Below are 18,839 nucleotides of genomic sequence, written 5' to 3'. Positions count from 1 at the left end.
GTCGGAATTGGCACTACTACTAAAGGACACCTTCACTATACAAGAGAGTATGAATTTCTCTCCATTTTGCATGTGGAAGCGGTTTTTATGGTGATTATTAAGTTAGACACGATGTTTGAAAAATATGATCAATAAGTATTTACAGAATCCTATGTATTCCTTATGGGAAATCAAATTCAACTTGAAGTTGCGGCTAATCAAATGGAAGTTTCGACTTCTCCTACCACCAAGAAATAGTTAAACGCGTCCTTTTTCCGTCAATGTACTTTTCTACGTCAGTGAACGTTTGATATTCCCGAGAGAACGAATAAAAGAATGGTCCCATAAGCGTAATGCATTCTCCTTGCCCCCTACTGCCATCCTGGCAGTGTTGCCAAGCGTGATGTGCATAAAAGAGCTAAGAATTTGGTTTTCAAGGAGCTAGATTAAAGAAGGCTGCATAAAGTGCCTCCTATGGTAATTTTAGGTGTCAGAGGGGTGGGGGCGCTGCTATTGCCGTTAGATTTAAAGTGATGGCAATTTATTCTTAGTTTTCACCGTCTAGATCTGGTGTCATCGCTCATCTCAATAATAAATTAATCCCAGATAACAATATTACGTCATCTTCACGTCAGAAACAGCGCTATAAAAAGCAGTTGAGAAAGAGGGGCTGGTGGGACGCAGCCAATATAATAATATCACATCACGTGCAAAGAATATACTCGTGGCCAAAGCTGGTCTTCGTGGGCCGGAACTAGTGATAGCATCATAGTGGAGCAGCGGGCGGGTGCCACAGTACACAGCCAAACGAGTGCACGAAAGAGCCAGATCTGGCTCCAAAAGAGCGAAGCTGGCAACAGTGTTCGGCAGCTGCCGCAGAGTGGACGACCTAAGGGACATTGTCCCTCTACCTCTTAAGGAGATTTTAGTTCTCAAAAACAGTTACTGATTTTGGCTACGGTAAGGGGCTGGTCCCCGTATAATGTGACGGTGCAAATAACAGAAGTGCTGACGCACCCAAAGATTTCCTAAAAGGGGAAAGTAAGGTAACTCTTGCTTTTATATTCCAGTATTTAGTAAGATTAACATGACTGCATATGTTCAAATTTCACTGTTCTCTCTTTTGTTCTTACATGAACAGTTTATCATACATTATTTGAGAGAGAATACAATTTATTAATTAGAAATTTACATTGTTGTTGGAGACGTGTCTTTTACTTTACATATTTTGGCGATTTTATGTCATTAAAGTTCTAGTTGCAGATATTACTAATTTTAATTAATTAAAAATGTTTTCGTTACATCATTTTCAGAATTACTACTTCGTGGGACATCTGGTGGTCGTACAAGAACCAAGATAATTTCACTGATTTCCGTGGATTTGTACCTCTTTATCGCTTATGAACCCCGAAGTAAAGGCCATCTTTACAGATGGTTGCCAGCCCGAGGCCCGGCGGTTGAGAATCACTGGCTTAGACTGTTTTTTTTTTTTTTTTTTTTATGTTGGCGCTACATACTCACAAGAGGCCTGAACATTATTACACTATGAATTTATTGCAGAAGTTTTGAGAAAGAAAATAATTTTGGAAGATGGTGGGGTTCGAAGGTCGAGGACCTAAATATTGCAGCGATCGGAAACGGGTCCTTTGTTCCTTCTCTACGTGGCGTGCACCAAATATATTTGCTCTCACCCAAGTGCCTATAAACATGCAAGGAGACGAAACATGGATTGAAGCAGGTATTCATGGCAATGTTCTGGAGTTGTGGATTGCAAGGCAAAGAGGCAAAAGTGAATGATTCGTCTATTGCTTGCTGTCCTTCCAAATTGATATGTTGACTGCAGTCTTTTTGTTTAATTGTGGTAGTTTAACGTTCCTGTAACCTCCTCCTTTCTCTATCTCTCTCTCTCTTTTCACTGTTTGGCTTATTGTCTTTATCTCTCTCCTTTTCTCTTCCTCTTTCTCCCTTTCTCTTCCTCTTTCTCCCTTTCTCTTCCTCTCTCTTTTTCTCTTCCTCTCTCCCCTTTCTCTACCCCTCTCTCTCCCATTCTCTTCCTCTCTGTCTCCCTTTCCTTTTCCCTATCTCCCTTTCTCTCTCCTTTCCTTTTCCCCCCTCTCATTCACTGTTTGGCTTCTCGTCTCTTGCTCTCCCTCCCTTTCTCTTACTCTCTCTCCCTTTCTCTTGCTCTCTCTCCTTTCACTGTTTGGCTTCTTGTTTCCTTCTCCCTTTCTCTTCCTCTCTCCCCTTCCTTTTCTCTTTCACCATTCCTTTCCTCTCTCCCCTTTCTTTCTCTCTCTCCCTTTCTTTTTCTCTCTCTCTTTTCATTGTTTGGCCTGTTGTGTTCTTCTCCCTTTCTCTTCCTCTCTCCCCATTTCCTTTTCTCTTTCTCTTTCTCCCTTTTTCTTTCTCTCTCTTTTTCACTGTTTGGCTTCTTGTGTCTCCTTCTCCCTTCTCTTCCTCTCTCTCTCTCCCTTTCTCATTCTCTCTCTCAATTTCTTTTTCTCTCGCTTTCTCCCTCACTCTTTCCAATGTTTGGCTTCTTGTCTCTCTCTATCGCTTTCTCGCTTTCTCTCTCTCTTTCTTCTCTCTTTAAATTGAATTCTTTCCTGACCTTACAACCAGTATAATACTATAGGCATTGTGTTCTGTCTTGTCCATATGTGCTTATCATTGCCTATTCATATAATCATCGCTAATCTTCACCGTCGCGATTATCCAAAAGTTGCGAGAAACTGAGCCAAATAGAACAATAATACTCTTTTTATCTCCCTCGTCTTTTATCTTTTTTCCGTCACTATCTCGCTCGCATTTCTCCGATTTTCAATGTTTTCTCCCATTGAAGTAAAAAGTTATCTTTACCTATTATTTCCGAACGATTTTTTTTACCGTACATTTTTGTACTTGTTTCGTTTCCTTGCATATTCCCTTACATCAAATGAACAAGATTTGAGAATATTGTAGTTAGTGCTCACAGTGGAAATCGTTGTTGGGGGTACTGATGCTAGCAGGGAGGCATATTCCTATATTTTAACGCGGAGACAATGAATTAGGCGAGGAATGCTTGGCGTATTTCTTTCTAACTGTAAAAGTACAAATAGTAATAGAATATATTGTAATTACGGCAACGCGTGATTCGTATCGTCGAATCTCAAAGCTTCCAAAATTTGGAATCGAACCAAAACCGAGCCCATGACTCTTGCAAACATCTATGTTTGACTATTCTAATAAAGAAATTTACCACTTTGTTTGTTCTCTTTATATTGCTATCACGGGCCATTGACCAAATAGAGGAACCATATTCAAGAATGGGTACGACACACGTTTTAAAGTAGGTTTTGAGGGCGGAAACATGTGTGATATCTGTAAATCTGTACAAGGGTTTTCATGGCTCTAGAAGTTATGTAATATATATGGTGGCTGAAAGTGAGTTTGTTGTCGAAAATGACTCCAAGATCTTTGTGCTGTTGTACGAACGGGATAATTTTGTTGCATAATCTATAGGATGGCGCTGTAAAATTGGATTTGAGGGTAAATCTCATAACAATAGATTTCTCGGAATTTATTTTCAGATTCCAGTCTCGGCACCAGCGTTCAATGTGTGCGAGATTGGCTTGCATAGAACATGTGTCTTGAACTGAAGCGATGTTTCTAAATAATTTGCAGTCATCAGCATACAATAATATTGAGCATTCGGGAGAAATATATTCATGAATATCGTCCACGAAAAGAGTGAAACACAGGGGCCCTAGAGAACTTCCTTGAGGCACACCGGAAACTACAGGGAGCCATGACGAAGAGCAACCAGATATGATAACCTTTTGCTTTCTATTGTGCAAGTAAGATGATAGTAATTTAAGAAGAGGTCCGTGAATGTTGAATCTGTTTGAAAGTTTATGGATGAGTTGTGTATGAGGGACAGAGTCAAAGGCTTTAGAAAAATCTAAGTAAACGACATCCATATCTTGCTTGGCACTCAGGCAGTTAACCGCGTTGGTGAGTAAACAAGCAAGGTTTGTGTCACATGAAGCATGAGGAAGAAAACCGTGTTGAGTGGGAGAGAGGAACGGAGTAGCATGCGCAAGGATACGATTGGAAATTATTTTTTCGGCTAGTAGTGCAAGTGCAGGAAGTAAGGAAATCGGACGATAAGAAGTAACGCGAGTTTTGTTTCCGTGTTTGAGTATAGGAACTATATTTGCTTGCTTCCATGCAAGAGGAAACACTCCATCGGAAAAACATTTGTTAAAGATTATACTGATTGGTTTGGATAGAATATGGGCTAATCGTTGTAGAAATATGCCAGGGATATCATTAGGGGCGTTAGCTTTAGAACATGAAAGAGATTTTAATAATTCGTGGACTTCATTGCAGTTAGTTGGGATTTGAGAGAGTGTGTAAGGAATGATGGACTTGACTTTAGGCAATGCTGTAGTGGTATTATTTGTAAAGTTGCTGTGAAAATAAGAGTTAAAAAGTGATGTGCGCTCATTCTTTGTAGCAGACTTAACGTTCCAGGAGACTTGAATGGGAATACGGTCGTGTTGTCGGCGTGAGTTAATTAGCGTCCAGAACATTTTGGGTTTTTTAATATTATTAAATAAATTATGCCATAATCATAGATAGTATTAGTTCGATTATGGCTTGGGTTCTTGACAAATATGAAATTTGCTTAAAATTAGCTAACGACAGTGATAGAAGTTAAGAAAAACATAAAGGATTTAAGAAGATATACTGTGAACAAGTCTAGTTGGAGATAGATTGTCTTTTGTCTTTGTTGAATGTCTTTCATGTAATTTTTATAACATGAAGTTATAAATTAAATAAATGTTGTTTTTCGGTTAACATCTTGCATAATTGAAGATCATTACAGAAATGAATGAAATCTTTTAGTTTCCTCTGGCCAATATCATTAAATTAATTTGATAAGTGCTGATTTTCATTGGCATGTTCCATTTCGGACACCAGGAAACTATAATTAATAAGAATATTTCCACTTCAATATATTTGTTAATGAAAGTTGCTGCGCAAACTAAATTGACCGTTGTGCTCGTCCGTCAACCTCAAAATTTGGAGGCGTAAAGCAAGGCGACCCCCTAGTAGATATATAGCTTGATCGCTTACCGCCACGAAAGCATTTCTGTTATCGCAGTCAAACTCTAACTCCAGAAGGAACCAACAGTTAATCTTCAAATTTAGACGCTACCCCTTTCAGCGGCTTCGATTTCTCACCAGCATTTCCTCTTATCGCAGGTGAACACGGGTCGATCTCTGCAGGTGGCTACCAGCTCGGGCTGCAAGTTGCAGTGTTCAAGAGTGTGTTTCACCCGGTGGCGAATTTACAAACCCTATAGTGATACAGAACCTCCAGCCATATTTGGCTCCTGATTGGCTATCTTCCGGAAGTTAATGCAGTGTTCCTTCAAATTAACGCTAGATGGCAGGGTTCAAGTTGACATTGTAGATTTCAGACACCCATTTCAACAAGATGAGAAACTCCTTTAAACTGAGGTTCATTATCGAGCACATTTTTAAGAATATTACACAAAAATGGAATTATTTAGCACATGTCAATGGTGAAATTTCTCCTATAATGTAGTAAACATTTCACATACGTTACAAACGCTTTTAGAAATATTTAACATTAGGGTCTATTGTTTTTCGATGGCTTATTGATTCTTATCTCAAAAAAAAAGATTCGTTGTATTTGTAACATTTTCCATATTTTTATATATTTCTTAACATAATTTCGACAATTTGATTACAAGCTATATTACTAGATAATCACGAGTCTAATTTTCTTGTAAACGACCAAGCAAGAAACGACGGACACGGGACATAAACACTTCCGGTGCTCACAGCCAATAAGAAAGCATGATATACCTCTGGTTTTCAGCACTCCAGGGTTTGTAATTACGCCACCCGGTGGTAGCACGTGGCACAGTGGTTAGGATCCCACTTTAAACCGTAGGTCCAGTCCCAATTAGCCTTACTGTGCATAAAGTGGACTTAAAACACCAATTCAAACCAAGAGTTCCTCTCGCGGCCCGGTTGAGAAATACTGTTCTACGGTAGACACTGAAATTAGTAAATTTTACTCAACGTTGGCAACTGTTTCCTCACCGTTTACCAGGACGCTGTTAGGCAGATTGGTCGAGAAACTCTGTAGCGTGAATGAAGTTTCCTTCGGTCAATTTCCCCGGCATTGTTGCCCAATAAATTGCTTGATATGCCGGTATTGAAAGGTTGGGGACATTTTCAGCAAGGACGTAGATAAAACGGGGGACGCTGAAAGAGTCCAGAAAGGAGAAGAAGGAATGATGACAGCAATAAATAAAAAGCACATAATGGCGGTTAACACTCCCCGGGAGTGGGTTATTGGTCTGCATCAACCCGTCTTTTAAATGTCTCCAGATACGGGGGTATGCCCACTTATAATAGCAGCTTATGAAAGAACTCTTGAGTAAACCATTTGCGGGATACCCCCCCCCTTTTTCTACCCATAGCAACCCCTTGTGGTTAACTCGACGTCGTAAATGTCCTCCTCCTCTTTACCATTAATTTTCTTAAGAGCTACTTTGCTCAAAACGCATTTCAGCTGATCAATAAATTGACACTTACGGCTCTCACGTGGTGCAGGAGGGCATTTTGTATCTTTTCCTACTTGTCGTGCGTGTGGTTTGTCAACCTATCCTTTTCAGTCACCCCAACGATGCTTTGAGAGCATGTTCTGATCTCACCGTGTCTGTTCTAGCCAAGAATCGAATTCAATCGATGTATTCCGAATATCAAGAAGCTGCTAGGGATGCTAGATCTATCCTGCACTATTCCAGCCCGATATAAGTAATCTTTATCGGTATCTTCGTGTCTGTATTGGAGTGAAGGAATAGAAAGGCAAACATTTCCTACTTCTAACCCTCTCCTTCTCTCCCCTTATTTCTCTCTCTCTCCCTTTCTCCTTTTCTTTCTTCCTCTATCCCCTCCTTTCTCTCTATTCCATCCTCTTCCTCCTCTCTCCCTTCCTCTCCTTCTCTCTCTCTCCCTTCCCTTGTTTATTGATCTCTCTCCCTTCTTCCCTTCTTTATCTCTCTCCCTCTATCTCCCCTTCTTTCTCTCTATTCCACCCTCTTCCCCTCTCTCTCCCTTCCTCTTTCTCTCTCTACCTTTCTTCTGTTTCTCTCTTGCTTCCTCAACCCCCTTCTTTCTATCTATTCCTTCCTATTCTTCTCTTTCTCTCTCTCTCCCCCTTCCTCTTCCCATCTTTCTCTCTCTCCCTTCCATCTTTCTCTCTCTTCCTCTTCTCTTCATTCTCCCTCTCTCCTCTTTCTTCTCTCTCTCCTTTTTTCTCTTTTCCTCCCTTTATTCTATCTCTTCTCTCTTCCTCCCTTCTTTCTATCTCTTCCTCTTACCTTCTGTTTCTCTCTCTCTCCCCCTTCTTTCTCTATTACTCTTTCCTTTTATGTCTTCCGCTCTCCCTTTTATCTGTCCATATTTCTCTTTTCTCTCCCATTTTCTCTCTTCCTTCTCCCCAATTTCTCATTTCTTCCTTTCGTTCTGTCATTTCTCTCCCTCCTTTCCTCCCATTCAATCTCTATCATATTATCTCTCCCGTTCTCCCCTTCTACCTCTCTCTCGCCCTATCCCCCCCTCTCTCTCACACACGCATGAGCATACATCTTGTTTCCAGCTGACTATAGTGCGGGTCATACCTCGTACAGATTCTCGCATTCCGACCAACTCCCATTCTCATCTTTTTGTCTCGTCACCGTGGTCATTGTAGGTCAATTGTTTACTTAGGAGTAATGAATTTCCTATGAAGGTTTCCAATTAGCATACCTGATTGGTGCTTTTCAGATTAGGGGATTGTCGGGACCCAAAAGGCCTGAGTATTGCCAGATATTTGAGTCCCCGTGTTTGCTGATGGAATTAACAGCCTGATAGAGATCGATCAGGTGTGACGAGTGTACGCATCCGTCGCTTCAAAAAGCAACCCGGTGTGACGCGTGTTGCGCGGCACAAGGATAAACGTGTAGCTGTTAATGAGCTCGTGGAGTATATTGCACCGCGTCCTCCGGGGATGTAGGACATTTTGGTGCCGGACTTCTTGGTACGAACATTTTGGTGCCAGAATTTGTTTTGGTGCTATGTAATTTTGGTGTCATTTGGTGGCAATTTACTGCTTAACTTGTCTTTCTCCTATCTCTTTTGTATCTCTGACCTTTGGCTCGCAATGTAAATAATAAAGTTGTGAAATTTAGGAACGAATATAGTGTGAACGCGGACCTTGCACTTATTCAGGGAGCACTGCCAGTGCACTTTATCATTTTTGCCTGTTTATTTTAAGTGCAAGAATCCACCATGAATGAGTTTCTTCCCATCGTGAGAGGTATTCACTAAAAGAGCCATCTTTCTAAGTGGTGATGAAGCCATTCAGCATATACAGTCACTGAAAGGGGTCGGGTTTGATGGTAGATGGAGACACGAGGCGCAGTGGTTCGGAACCCACTTAAAACTGTAGGTCCTGTCCCGATTAACCTTTCTTTGTCAAAGTGATTTTTAAAACAAAAAAATGAACAAAGTGAATCAGGGTTCAGATGTGAAAGGGTGTGTGTGAGAGGTGTGCTAGGAAAGTGTCTAACATCAAAATGCTCAGACACGAAAATATATGGCACCAAAATTACTTAGCACACCAAAATGCCCAGGCACCAAAATGTCCGCCCCGTCTTCTAGTAATCAAGGGTTCCCGAGTTGGATTCCCGGTGAAGACACATGTTGGTTCGGATCCCACTTTAAACTGTAGGTCCAGTTCCGATTAGCCTATATGTGCATAAAATGAACTTAAAAACATGAAATCAAATAAAATGAAATCAAACCAATATGCCTTGCACCAAAATGCCAGACTTCCGTCAATCAGTACAAATGCTTGGTACATTTCCCTGTGTTTGGTTCGCTTTTCCAGTAGCGGCTTCCAGTTCTACTCAATATATCAAGCTGCACGACAAGATAGTTATTTTCGGAACTCATCGCAGTGCGAGAACTATGAACAAATGAAACTATGAACTTCCAGCATAAGTAAAATCTCTCAGGAGTAGATAAACAATCCTCAAGAGGAGACTTGTGGAAGGCAACTTCTTATCTCAATGAATTCGTGCCCCCACGCTGGGCGCCATAAAACTATTACAGTGCCACAAAGTTCAATAGCCGAGGACAATCAGAAATGCTTCGGGAGGATAGAAAGAGTAAAAGTGGTGATTGAGTCCAGGGTGTGGCGCTGAATCCCCCCTTCATTCTCCCTTTTCTCGTGAGGCTATTCCGTCCACCGAACAGCGCCGAATCACGAAATGAAACAGACACTTAAAGAGGTTTTTGTTTCTTCTAAATCGGTGATTTACTGCGTCTGTTTTACGGTTCTTCGACCAGCCTTTTTTTCTCTCTTTCGACCGCCTTCCAGCACACCTCCTGCCGATCTGGATAGCACAGCAGAAGATTGGAAACAAGCTAGATGTAAATCATCCCGTGGTTTTCGAGGAGCTGAAATTGCGTTCGTCCGGAAACTATTTTGGAATCTAGGAGTCTTCTATTTTCTTTTTTCTGTTTCCTTAAATGGTGGCAGAAATTGCCGATTCTCCCTTCTGTTAAACCCAGGGTTGGCTCCTTGGTGTTTGAGTGTGTGGGCGGTACCCAATCGTGCACGTTGGGATTACCTTTTCTCATAACTGCTTGCGGACACTCCCTCCGTGTGCAAGTGTTTCCAACTCTCTTTTTAGTTTAGGAGGAACTCTGTCGCCTTTATGACACAAATGGAGATGACAACATGGGTGTGTGTCAGCGAGAACCAATCACGTCGGCGAACCACATACGTACCTCCGTTGTCAATGCTTGCCGCTTCCCTGGAGATAAGAAGGTTCATGGCCTCTGGCAAGAATAAGAGTTATGTAAAGAGGGGAAGAACAGAGAGAGAAGATAAAAGATAAAATGCAATAGAGATAAAGAGTGTGTGAGAGAGAGAAAGAGAGAGAGAAATTGGGAATGAGAGAAAAGAGAGAAATAAGGAAGGAGAGAGAGAAGATGTTAAATATAGAATGGGAAAGGGGGAGAGCGAAAAAGTGAAAGGGAAGAGGAAAGACATAAAGAAGAGAGGAGGGAGAGAGAAAATAGGAGAGTGGGAGATTGGCAGAGAATAAAATAAATGGGAGAGAAGAGAGAAAAAGGAAAAGAAGAGAGAAAAAGGAAAAGAAGAGAGAAAATAGGAGAGTGGGAGATTGACAGAGAAGAAAAGAAAAGGGAGAGAAGAGAGAATGAGATAAAAGAGGAGAGCAGGAAGGAGGAAACGAAGAGAAAGAGAAAGGAGAGAGTAGGATAGAGATGAAAGGGAAGAGCGACTCTATCTCTCTTCCTCTCCCTATCTCTCCCTCTCTAACAAGACAGAGAAAAGAGAGAGAAAGAAATGAGAAGAAGAGCGAGAAAGAAAGGAGAAGAGAGAGAGAGAGAGAGATATTATGCTTACAGACTTGTACTAGGTTGGAGTTGCGAACTGGCCACTTAAGAAGGTCTGGTTTTGGTACCGTATCGTCCCTATTTTGAAAGGGTTCTCTCGGTACCATCCACAGCAGCGATAGTTCGCTATCCGTGCCATGATCAAAATTTAACAACCCAGCTGAAATATATACTTTTTTGGATTTACTGCCCTCTGAGAGCCCTTTACTATGCAGGGCCATTCTCTTGAACTGAAACTGCCACTGGCCATGTATCGCATTTTCAACTGTAGGTCCAGTCTGTGAACAAGGTGCGGTAAAGGTAAAATTGCCGGCACATTTAAGGGAGGTGGGGAGTATGGCTCTACGTATTCTCAATCTCGGCCATTTTGGCGGGGATGTGATCAGTTGAGGCCGCCTTTAACCCCCAGGGTTGCCCCCCAAGTACTCTGTTGATTTGAGGCTGGTGATCCCCAGAGCCGCTGTATGCGGGGACAAGGCCGGGAGAAACTCCGACCTCAGATCGCCCAGGTCGAACCAAGGTCTCCCGCATGGCTGTCAGACGCCCCACCGACTAGACTACCGTGGCTAATGCCCCCCCCAAGGATAACACGCAGTTGAAATTGTCCTTGATATCGCACGATCGCTTAAGCTACTGTGATAGATCCAAAACGCGTCGATACAGACCACACAGGAACACGTGACAATATCACCTCACTTTTTCCTTGTCGCCCGGCGCTTTTGACACGGCACGCCTCTGCCCGGCGCGGCTTTTGCCCCCCACCAACCCCCTGCGGCAGCGTAATGGCTCGAACGGGAAGGGTGGAGGGTTGGGGGTGGGGGGGAGCGGTTGAGTTATGGTGTGACGTGCAAGACAGGTATTTTAGCGTAATGCGGAGGACATCGATGAGATAGCAAATCAAATCTAATTGAAAATCATGTTTCCGATACGAGCTCCCTTAGTCACCGGCCTGTTACGAGGTTCGGGCATGCAACATCACAGCAAATTGCGTGCTCGTGTATGTGTGTGTGTATTTTAGCACCCACACGCGCGCTAATATAGCTCTCAGTGGGTGTGTGTGCGTGTGTGTGGGAGAGTTGCTACAGTGCGTCGTTTCCCTGTGCCTAGTTTTTTTTAGGTCAACGCCTCACTGAACTAGCGGGGTGGGGGGGGGGCAAATGATAAAAGTTTAATAGTAGAAAAACAAGTATTATTAGCACGGTTATAAATGTAATTATACAATAATAAATATTATAAGTTAACAAAAAAATATTCGAAATAATAATAATAATAATAATTATTATTATTATTATTATATAAATGGGGAGACTCGATCCACCATACGAGTGAACTATTTTCCATTATTTCTTTTGCATTTTATGCGGTTAGTATCTGAATGCATTTTGATATTAACCTTTCCATGTCTCGTTCAAGAAAAGGCTTAGGGGGATTTTTTAATATACCTAGGTATAAAGTGTGTTGTGCGACTTCTCACCTACAACTGTAATTAATAGAATTTTGAAAACTGTAAAACCATTCGTTCTTGGATGAAATGGTAGAATATAACCTTGTTTCTGTATTTTTCACTCAATGCAATTTTACTTTGATTATTGTGTTCGAATACTAACAAAATGAACTTTATTTCTGTTCTTAACAATAAGACTAACAAACTTTCGGCTTTCTTGTATCTTTAAATGAACGATGTCAATTTCCAGGGAGGGGTCCACCCCCCTGGCCGACGCCGAAGGTCACTGAAAGTAAGTGTTCATTAAAACCGATTATTATATGATCTACGATGCATCAATTTTTATTGAGAACATGTGGCCATTAGAGAAGAAGAAGTAACGCGCTGCGGTCTGGAAATCCAGAAAACAGCGGCGATGGGACTCGATGCGCTGACCGCGCGTAACCCAATGTAAAGGCCGCTCTAGCAGACCCTGGCTCTTAGAGGTCTGTTGCCCGTGGAGTGTAGTTTTAGTTTGGTCTAAGGCAGCTTTCAGACCGAAACGACATGGTCTTCTCAGAGTCTACAAGAAAGGAAGATAGACAACCTTCTTCGTTTCTATCCTCGCCTCAATTCGTTGCGCATGCGCAAGCAGCAGACCGAGGCGATAAGCGACATGCGCAGGTTGCCGTGGCACTCTGATACGAGGGTCTCGCTTATCGCACGTAAGTCAAACACCTTCTCGGACAAGCTTTGTATTTCGTCTTATGACGTCAGGTTAATTAGGCTAAATGTAGTAACACAGTTAAGCCTTGTCTTCATGTTAATAAAACATTAAAATACTCACCAAAGCAAAATTTTATAGTATAAAATATATACACTAAAAACGTAACGTTTCCACTCTCTAACGGTTTACGTTTTTAGTGTATATATTTTATACTATAAAATTTTGCTTTGGTCAGTATTTTAATGTTTTACTAAATGTAGTGTATTTGTGTTAAGATATTTTAACCTAACAAGCCTAACCTAACCGCGAAAGCATTCCACGCTTGCGTCAGATGATGAAATTCGACGCTTGACCGAGAAGGTGTTTGACTTACGTGCGATAAGTCATACCCCTGGTGCGAAATGTTTTTTTTTTTTTTTTGAACGCTCATTTCCAAGTGATACATTTCGTCTCGGTCTGAAAGCTTCCTTAAGGCTCGGCTGAACCTTTGGCTGAGGTCAGCGAGCTTTTTCGAACTTTCATCTCCTTTGGGGGGAGAAAAGTACATATGCTTAGAGAGCCTTCTACAGCATTCACTTGAATCTTGTGTTTTGCTTTCGCTGTTGCCTATATATTTACAATAGTTTGTGGCTACGTAATCTTATTAATCTATTCCGAATAGGTTTTAGCAATAAATGTTAAATTGATGAAACTTTTGGGAAGATTTCAGACCGAAACGAATGCGACAAACGAAACGTGCCACTAGGAAACGCAACTTCAGAAATAAATGTAACCTTTCCTACCGAAGCGTCACGACAAGCTACACATGTCGCTGAGACTGGGCCGTTTTCTCAGCAGACATCGTGTCTCTCCAGTCCGTTGGCCATGCATGTGCATTGAATATTTGCACTGGAGGGGAACCTTCTGTCTTGAACTTTAGTGTGAAACCCAATTGTCAACCTCACTTCCACGTAGTACACCCTAGACTGGTTTTGCAGACTAACGAGGGTCTGGCGACTGGCTCTATGACCAGTATAATTCTTTGTGTTGTCCTGTGTTTTGTTCTTATGTGTGCTGAGTGCCTCTTTACAGCCTCAGCTTTTAACGAAAGTCAGAATATTTTAATATTTTAGTTACACGACATGACAGTTATGTTAGTTATGGTAAGGTGCTGAACCCCGTGCCGGGTGCAAAATAGCCTAAGTGCTGACGCACCCAAATTCGAATTTAGTGTAGAACCCACCTGTCCAGACAAAAATAATAATTTAATAGAGCACAAGCGTCGCGATCTTTACAATTTTCTAACTTTTCCACTGTTTTGCTTGCTCACCCCTTCCTTGACTGACCACTGATTTCTGAACATATATCGTAAACACTGTAACAATGTGTGTGTCTTTGAAAGATTCTAATTGCGATTTTGTTTGTTGTTGTTGCAGGTAAGGGACGCCACCAGCTATCTTCTGGCAGGGAGGAGAGCAACGGGATAGAGACTGCCAAGTCCACCTCCTCGATTCCAGGGGGAAGATACTACCCCGCACCCACGTACCTCAGCGGTTCCGACGGGGAGGTTGAGGTGGACACATCCCCCGTGCATCGGTCCCTCCGGCGGCACGCCAACCCCCTGGCCGCCAAGCTATACACCGACAGCCCCTACCAGCAGCCGTACTCGCATCACCACCCGGCAGGGCTGAGCGACACCCCCACCTCGGAAAATGCCTCGGACGCCACGCTAACCGACTCAGAGTTAGCGCTCGCACGGGATTCCACGCTCCTCGTTCAGAATGGTGAGTACATCGTTAGCCTGTTGGTAGTGTTGCTTACGTTCATGATGTACAAGGTACGTGAGGTCCTGCGCCCATTAGCAGATTGTTAGATGTACGGCCACTGGCAAATGAAAACGGGACACACAAACGCACGGCCATGAAAATAGGCGGCTGTGCAGAATTGCGCTGGTGCCACATATGGGATAAGCAAAGCGAGAGCGGGACAACATTCGCTGGTTCCCGTGCACCGTGTGGCAACGTCAACAGGGCTGCGTTGCCTAGTTCAAGCCAGGGGTGCACACAGGGCATGAGCGGAGTTTGAGCTTTTGCTTTGGTGGGGGCAGACTCTGGGAGAAGCTTATGATGTACCTGAAGGTTATTGAATATCCCCTAGTTTATAAGAGGTTCGGAGGCCTTCCTTGAAATTAAAAAGACAACAACTTAAGTCGAGGATGGACAATTACGCACCAGTTGTGCATTTATTTCAATATCGTCGGATTGGACACTGCTATGTAAAAAAGGTCTTAGTATGCAAGAGAGTATGAATTTGTCATCATGTTGCAAGTGGAAACTATTTTCAAAAGTTGATTAGTAAGCTAGACACGATGTTTGAAAAATATGATTAATAAGTATTTATAGAATCCCATGTATTCCTTATGGGAAATCGACTTCAACTTCAAGTTACGGCTAATCAAATGGGAGTCTCGACTTTTCCTACTACTATGACATAGTTCAACGTGTCCTTTTTCCGTCCATGTACTTTATTACGTCATTGGATGTTTGATATTTCCGAGAGAACGAATAAAATAATGGTTCCATAAACCTAATGCATCTCTCCTTGTCTCATACGGCCATCCTTGCAGTGTTGCCAAACTGATGTGCATAAAATATCTAAATTTGTCCATTAATAGAGCTAAAGAGGACTTTCAAGGAGCTAGATTAACGGATGCTGCATAAAGTGCCTCCTAGGGTAATTTTAGTTGTCAGAGGGGTGGGGTGCTGCTATTACCGTTAGCTTTAAAGTTATGGCAATTTATTCTTAGTTTCCACCGCCTAGATTTGGCGGCATCACCCATCAATAATCCAATGATGTTCATATGGAATCGAAAATAAAGGATTCCCGGATAACAATATTGTCATCTTCATCTTAGCCACGGCGCTATATATAAAAATACATGGGGAGGAAAGAAGAGGTGGGTGACGCAGCCTATAGCTATACGAATATCACGTCACGTGCAAAATGTACACTCATGGCAAAGGTTGGTCTTTGTGGGCCCGAGCCAGTGGTGGCATCATGGTGCCACAGTTCACAGTCAAACGAGTGCACGAAAGAGCCAGATCTGGCTCCAAAAGAGCGAAGTTGGCAACAGTGATCGGCACCTGCCCCAGCGAGAAAAACCTAGGGGAAATTGTCCCTCCTCGCCTTAAAAACACTTAGTTTTAGGCCTTTTAGATTTGAAAATGTTAAATTTCCTCGCTTAAGTAAACAAATATTAATTCGTATATTGGTTGTCAGTTTTAAAAAGAAGAAAAACAGTACGATTATTGCATTTCATTAAATTTTTATTGATACAATATTCGTATTACTTTAAAAAAGTTACGGAACAATAGTAAGCTTCACAAATTTTAGAAAAATTAAATTGAAAAGTTCTTTTGATGCCTCAGCAGTAACTGTTGACTCAACACAAAGTCATTTTATGTTTTTCTTTCTTCAAACTGTACACATCAATCAAATCGTCTATAGATCGACCACAAGGAAAAAAAACCTTGGGAGGAAAAGTCCCCGCGCAGCTTTCCCTTCTTCCGTTCAGCTCGGGCCATAAGGAAGTATGGTCCACTCTCCCCCTCCCCCCACGCGGGAGTACGGTGCACAGGTGTCGTGGGACTGCGCAAGTCGTTTTGCTTGTGGTTCCACCATAAGACCCGCTATTGCGGCGCAATTAACGCACATGCCATCGTGCCAAACGTCAAGATTTGCGGTATGGCTTCATAACAAAAATGTAGTAACTGAACTTAATCATGTGTTATTTTTTAGTCTTTTTTTCAAGTTGGGGGGGCTAGGCCCCCTCTGGCCCTTCCAGAACTCCGCCTATGACACAGGGGGATTCATGACGCGCCTGCGTCATGGGAATAGTTTGGAGGGACAAAATTATATAGTTTAGGTACCAATTTTGTATATCCCCACACAAAAATGAGGGGGTTGTGTTTCGTTTGTCTTGTTATTGATTTTTAGTTATGGTTATTATGTACAATTTTTCTACCTACCTGTGGGTGATCGCGGCGATGGGGATGAAATGAAACGCCACTTCTTATACCTTTAGATTCTGTTTGGGAAAGGGGTTGGGGCGTTCTGTTCGCGTTAATACAAGGTTAGTCAAGCAGGAAAACTGTCTGGTTGATCAGTTGTTGTCCAGTTTTTTCGACCTTTCCAAATTTGCAGGTATTTTATAAAGATTGTGATCTCCGTGCCAGTGACAAGTTGCTCTGCAGAACGCACAATGAGTGTCACAGATTACGTTCGTGTATGGTCAATGGGTGGTTAATGTCTACCTTCATTTCATCCTGTGAGTCTGGTATTTTAAAAGTGTTTCAAAAAGAGAAAATTCTCAATAAATTTGCTGCAACAAGTTGCCAACGTCAGAAGTTATTACCACTTATGTAAAATGTTATTTCAATTAATGTCAAAGTAATATCAATATATATGTAAATGTCTATATTGTAAACAATACATTGCTTAAATACAGGGTGGGGCAAAATAATGTCACCACTTATATGGTGTTTCGGTGGGGCAAAATAATGTTACCACAAAATTACCAGACCTCAGCCCGTGCGATTTCTGGTTATGGGGGATGGTAAAGGAGCGTGTTTACGCACCAAAACCGCGGGACATACAAGACCTTAAACAAAGAATTTCGACAGTGATACGCTTTATACCGCAAGACATGTGTTCAAGGCTCATGGACTCAATGGTTGACAGAATGCTCAAATGTATTCACATTTCTCTCACGGGTTGAAGGGGTACATTAAATGTGTATGTTTTCCTTTCGGTGCTAACATTTTTTTGCCCCACCGAAACACCATATAAGTGGGATTATTATTTTGCCCCACCCTGTATGTCTGTATTACGTATATTGTTCCGCAAATTTTGTCTGACAAAATAAATTGAGTAAATAATTCGGCGTAAAGGGGGGAAGGGTGAAATGTTCTCCCTTTGGGGGGGATGCGTCATAGGCCTTGGGGGGATGGACACCCCTGGTTCGAGCGTCAGACCGACCTCTCTCCGGGGCATTTTTGACCTTCCGAGCAAATACTGTCAGTTTGTATCACATGGATTGCAAAGACCAACTCTACAACGAGATCTTTCATTCTCTTAAACCTCCGAACTCAGGGGTTGTGCTTCGACGTGGCAACTGCGCGAACTTCTGCCACCCGCCTAATTTCATGGCCGTGCGTTTAGATTCTCAAATACTCGCTTCGCAATGTGTTATGTCTGTTGCCTGTACGACGGTGGTAGAAGCTGCCATTGAAAATTTCATATTAAAATCCACTTATCGGCGTGAATATAGGCAACACACACAACGCCTTGTAGGAAAACCAGTATTTCAGGATCTAGATGTCGCCATCTTTATTGATGGTGACTGTACATCTTGGAACGAATTTCCGGCGCCTAATCTTGCTTTTCGCTGGGACAATGCTTTCACATGGAAGTCGTGTCAACAATATACGTTCACTCCAACAAAATAGATTTGGTTTTGAATCCGCCTGACACTGAATCACGTGTTAGTCTAGGGTTCGAAAAGCGTTACCTTCGTCAACATGCTGGTTATTCTTTTTTAGTCTCTAGCTACTGCAGGTACGAGATTAACGACTAGTGAAATGACGTGCTGTATTATAATTAATAATAGTATTAAAATGTTGTCATCAACATCAAATAATATAAAATACATAGTACACAAGTCTTCTGCAATTCCATCTCTTTTTAATTTTTTTTAAAAAACAACAGAAATCGTGAATGGTATCAGCTCGCCCAACCGGATTTTTTTTCTTTCAAAAATCTATGTTCATATTCTCAATACTTTGCCTTAATGATGTTTATTAAAATAATCAATTTGCGCAAATGAAAGACAGTACCATATTGTTATTTTGCGTATGATCAAGGATTGGATTAATTCTTTAGAACGTCAACAATATATCTGCAGTGTTAAAAGAATGATTTGATTTAAGTTTTTATTTTGGATGCCAAGCCCACCTTATTCCGTTAGGCTAATCAGGAAAAATAAAACTACGAAAGTATGAAAGAAAACTTAGAGGCCGTGAGAAGAGAACCGAAATTTGTGTAAAGATCTTGTGCTGTCAGCAGTGGCGGCGATTGGATTCCAAAACCGGGGGGGGGGGGGGCAAGGTGCCAAAACTTTGGGGGTAAAGACAGTAGAGAAAAGGTCTAAATATGGGCCCCCCTTTTTATTTTGTCATT

The 18,839-nt window shown here is 41.9% G+C and overlaps 1 protein-coding gene across 2 annotated transcripts in view; it reads left to right on the top strand.

The window, feature by feature from the left end:
• LOC145993741 (teneurin-m-like) overlaps positions 1 to 18,839 on the top strand; it is a 540,838-nt gene that overhangs the window by 211,845 nt on the left and 310,154 nt on the right. The window contains exon 1 of one of the 2 annotated variants that reach the window (XM_083129492.1): positions 14,266 to 14,386. The exons of the other annotated variant lie outside the window; for it this stretch is intronic. The gene's annotated coding sequence lies outside the window, so the exon portion shown is untranslated. Of the gene's footprint in view, positions 1 to 14,265; positions 14,387 to 18,839 lie in introns of those variants that run through there. 2 annotated transcript variants of the gene reach the window in all.

Source organism: Lepisma saccharinum, chromosome 10 (genome assembly GCF_977018435.1).
Source record: "Lepisma saccharinum chromosome 10, izLepSacc3.1, whole genome shotgun sequence".
Lineage (NCBI taxonomy): Eukaryota > Metazoa > Arthropoda > Insecta > Zygentoma > Lepismatidae > Lepisma > Lepisma saccharinum.
Note: the sequence above shows the minus strand (reverse complement) of the source record. Positions and strands in the feature narration are given on the sequence as shown.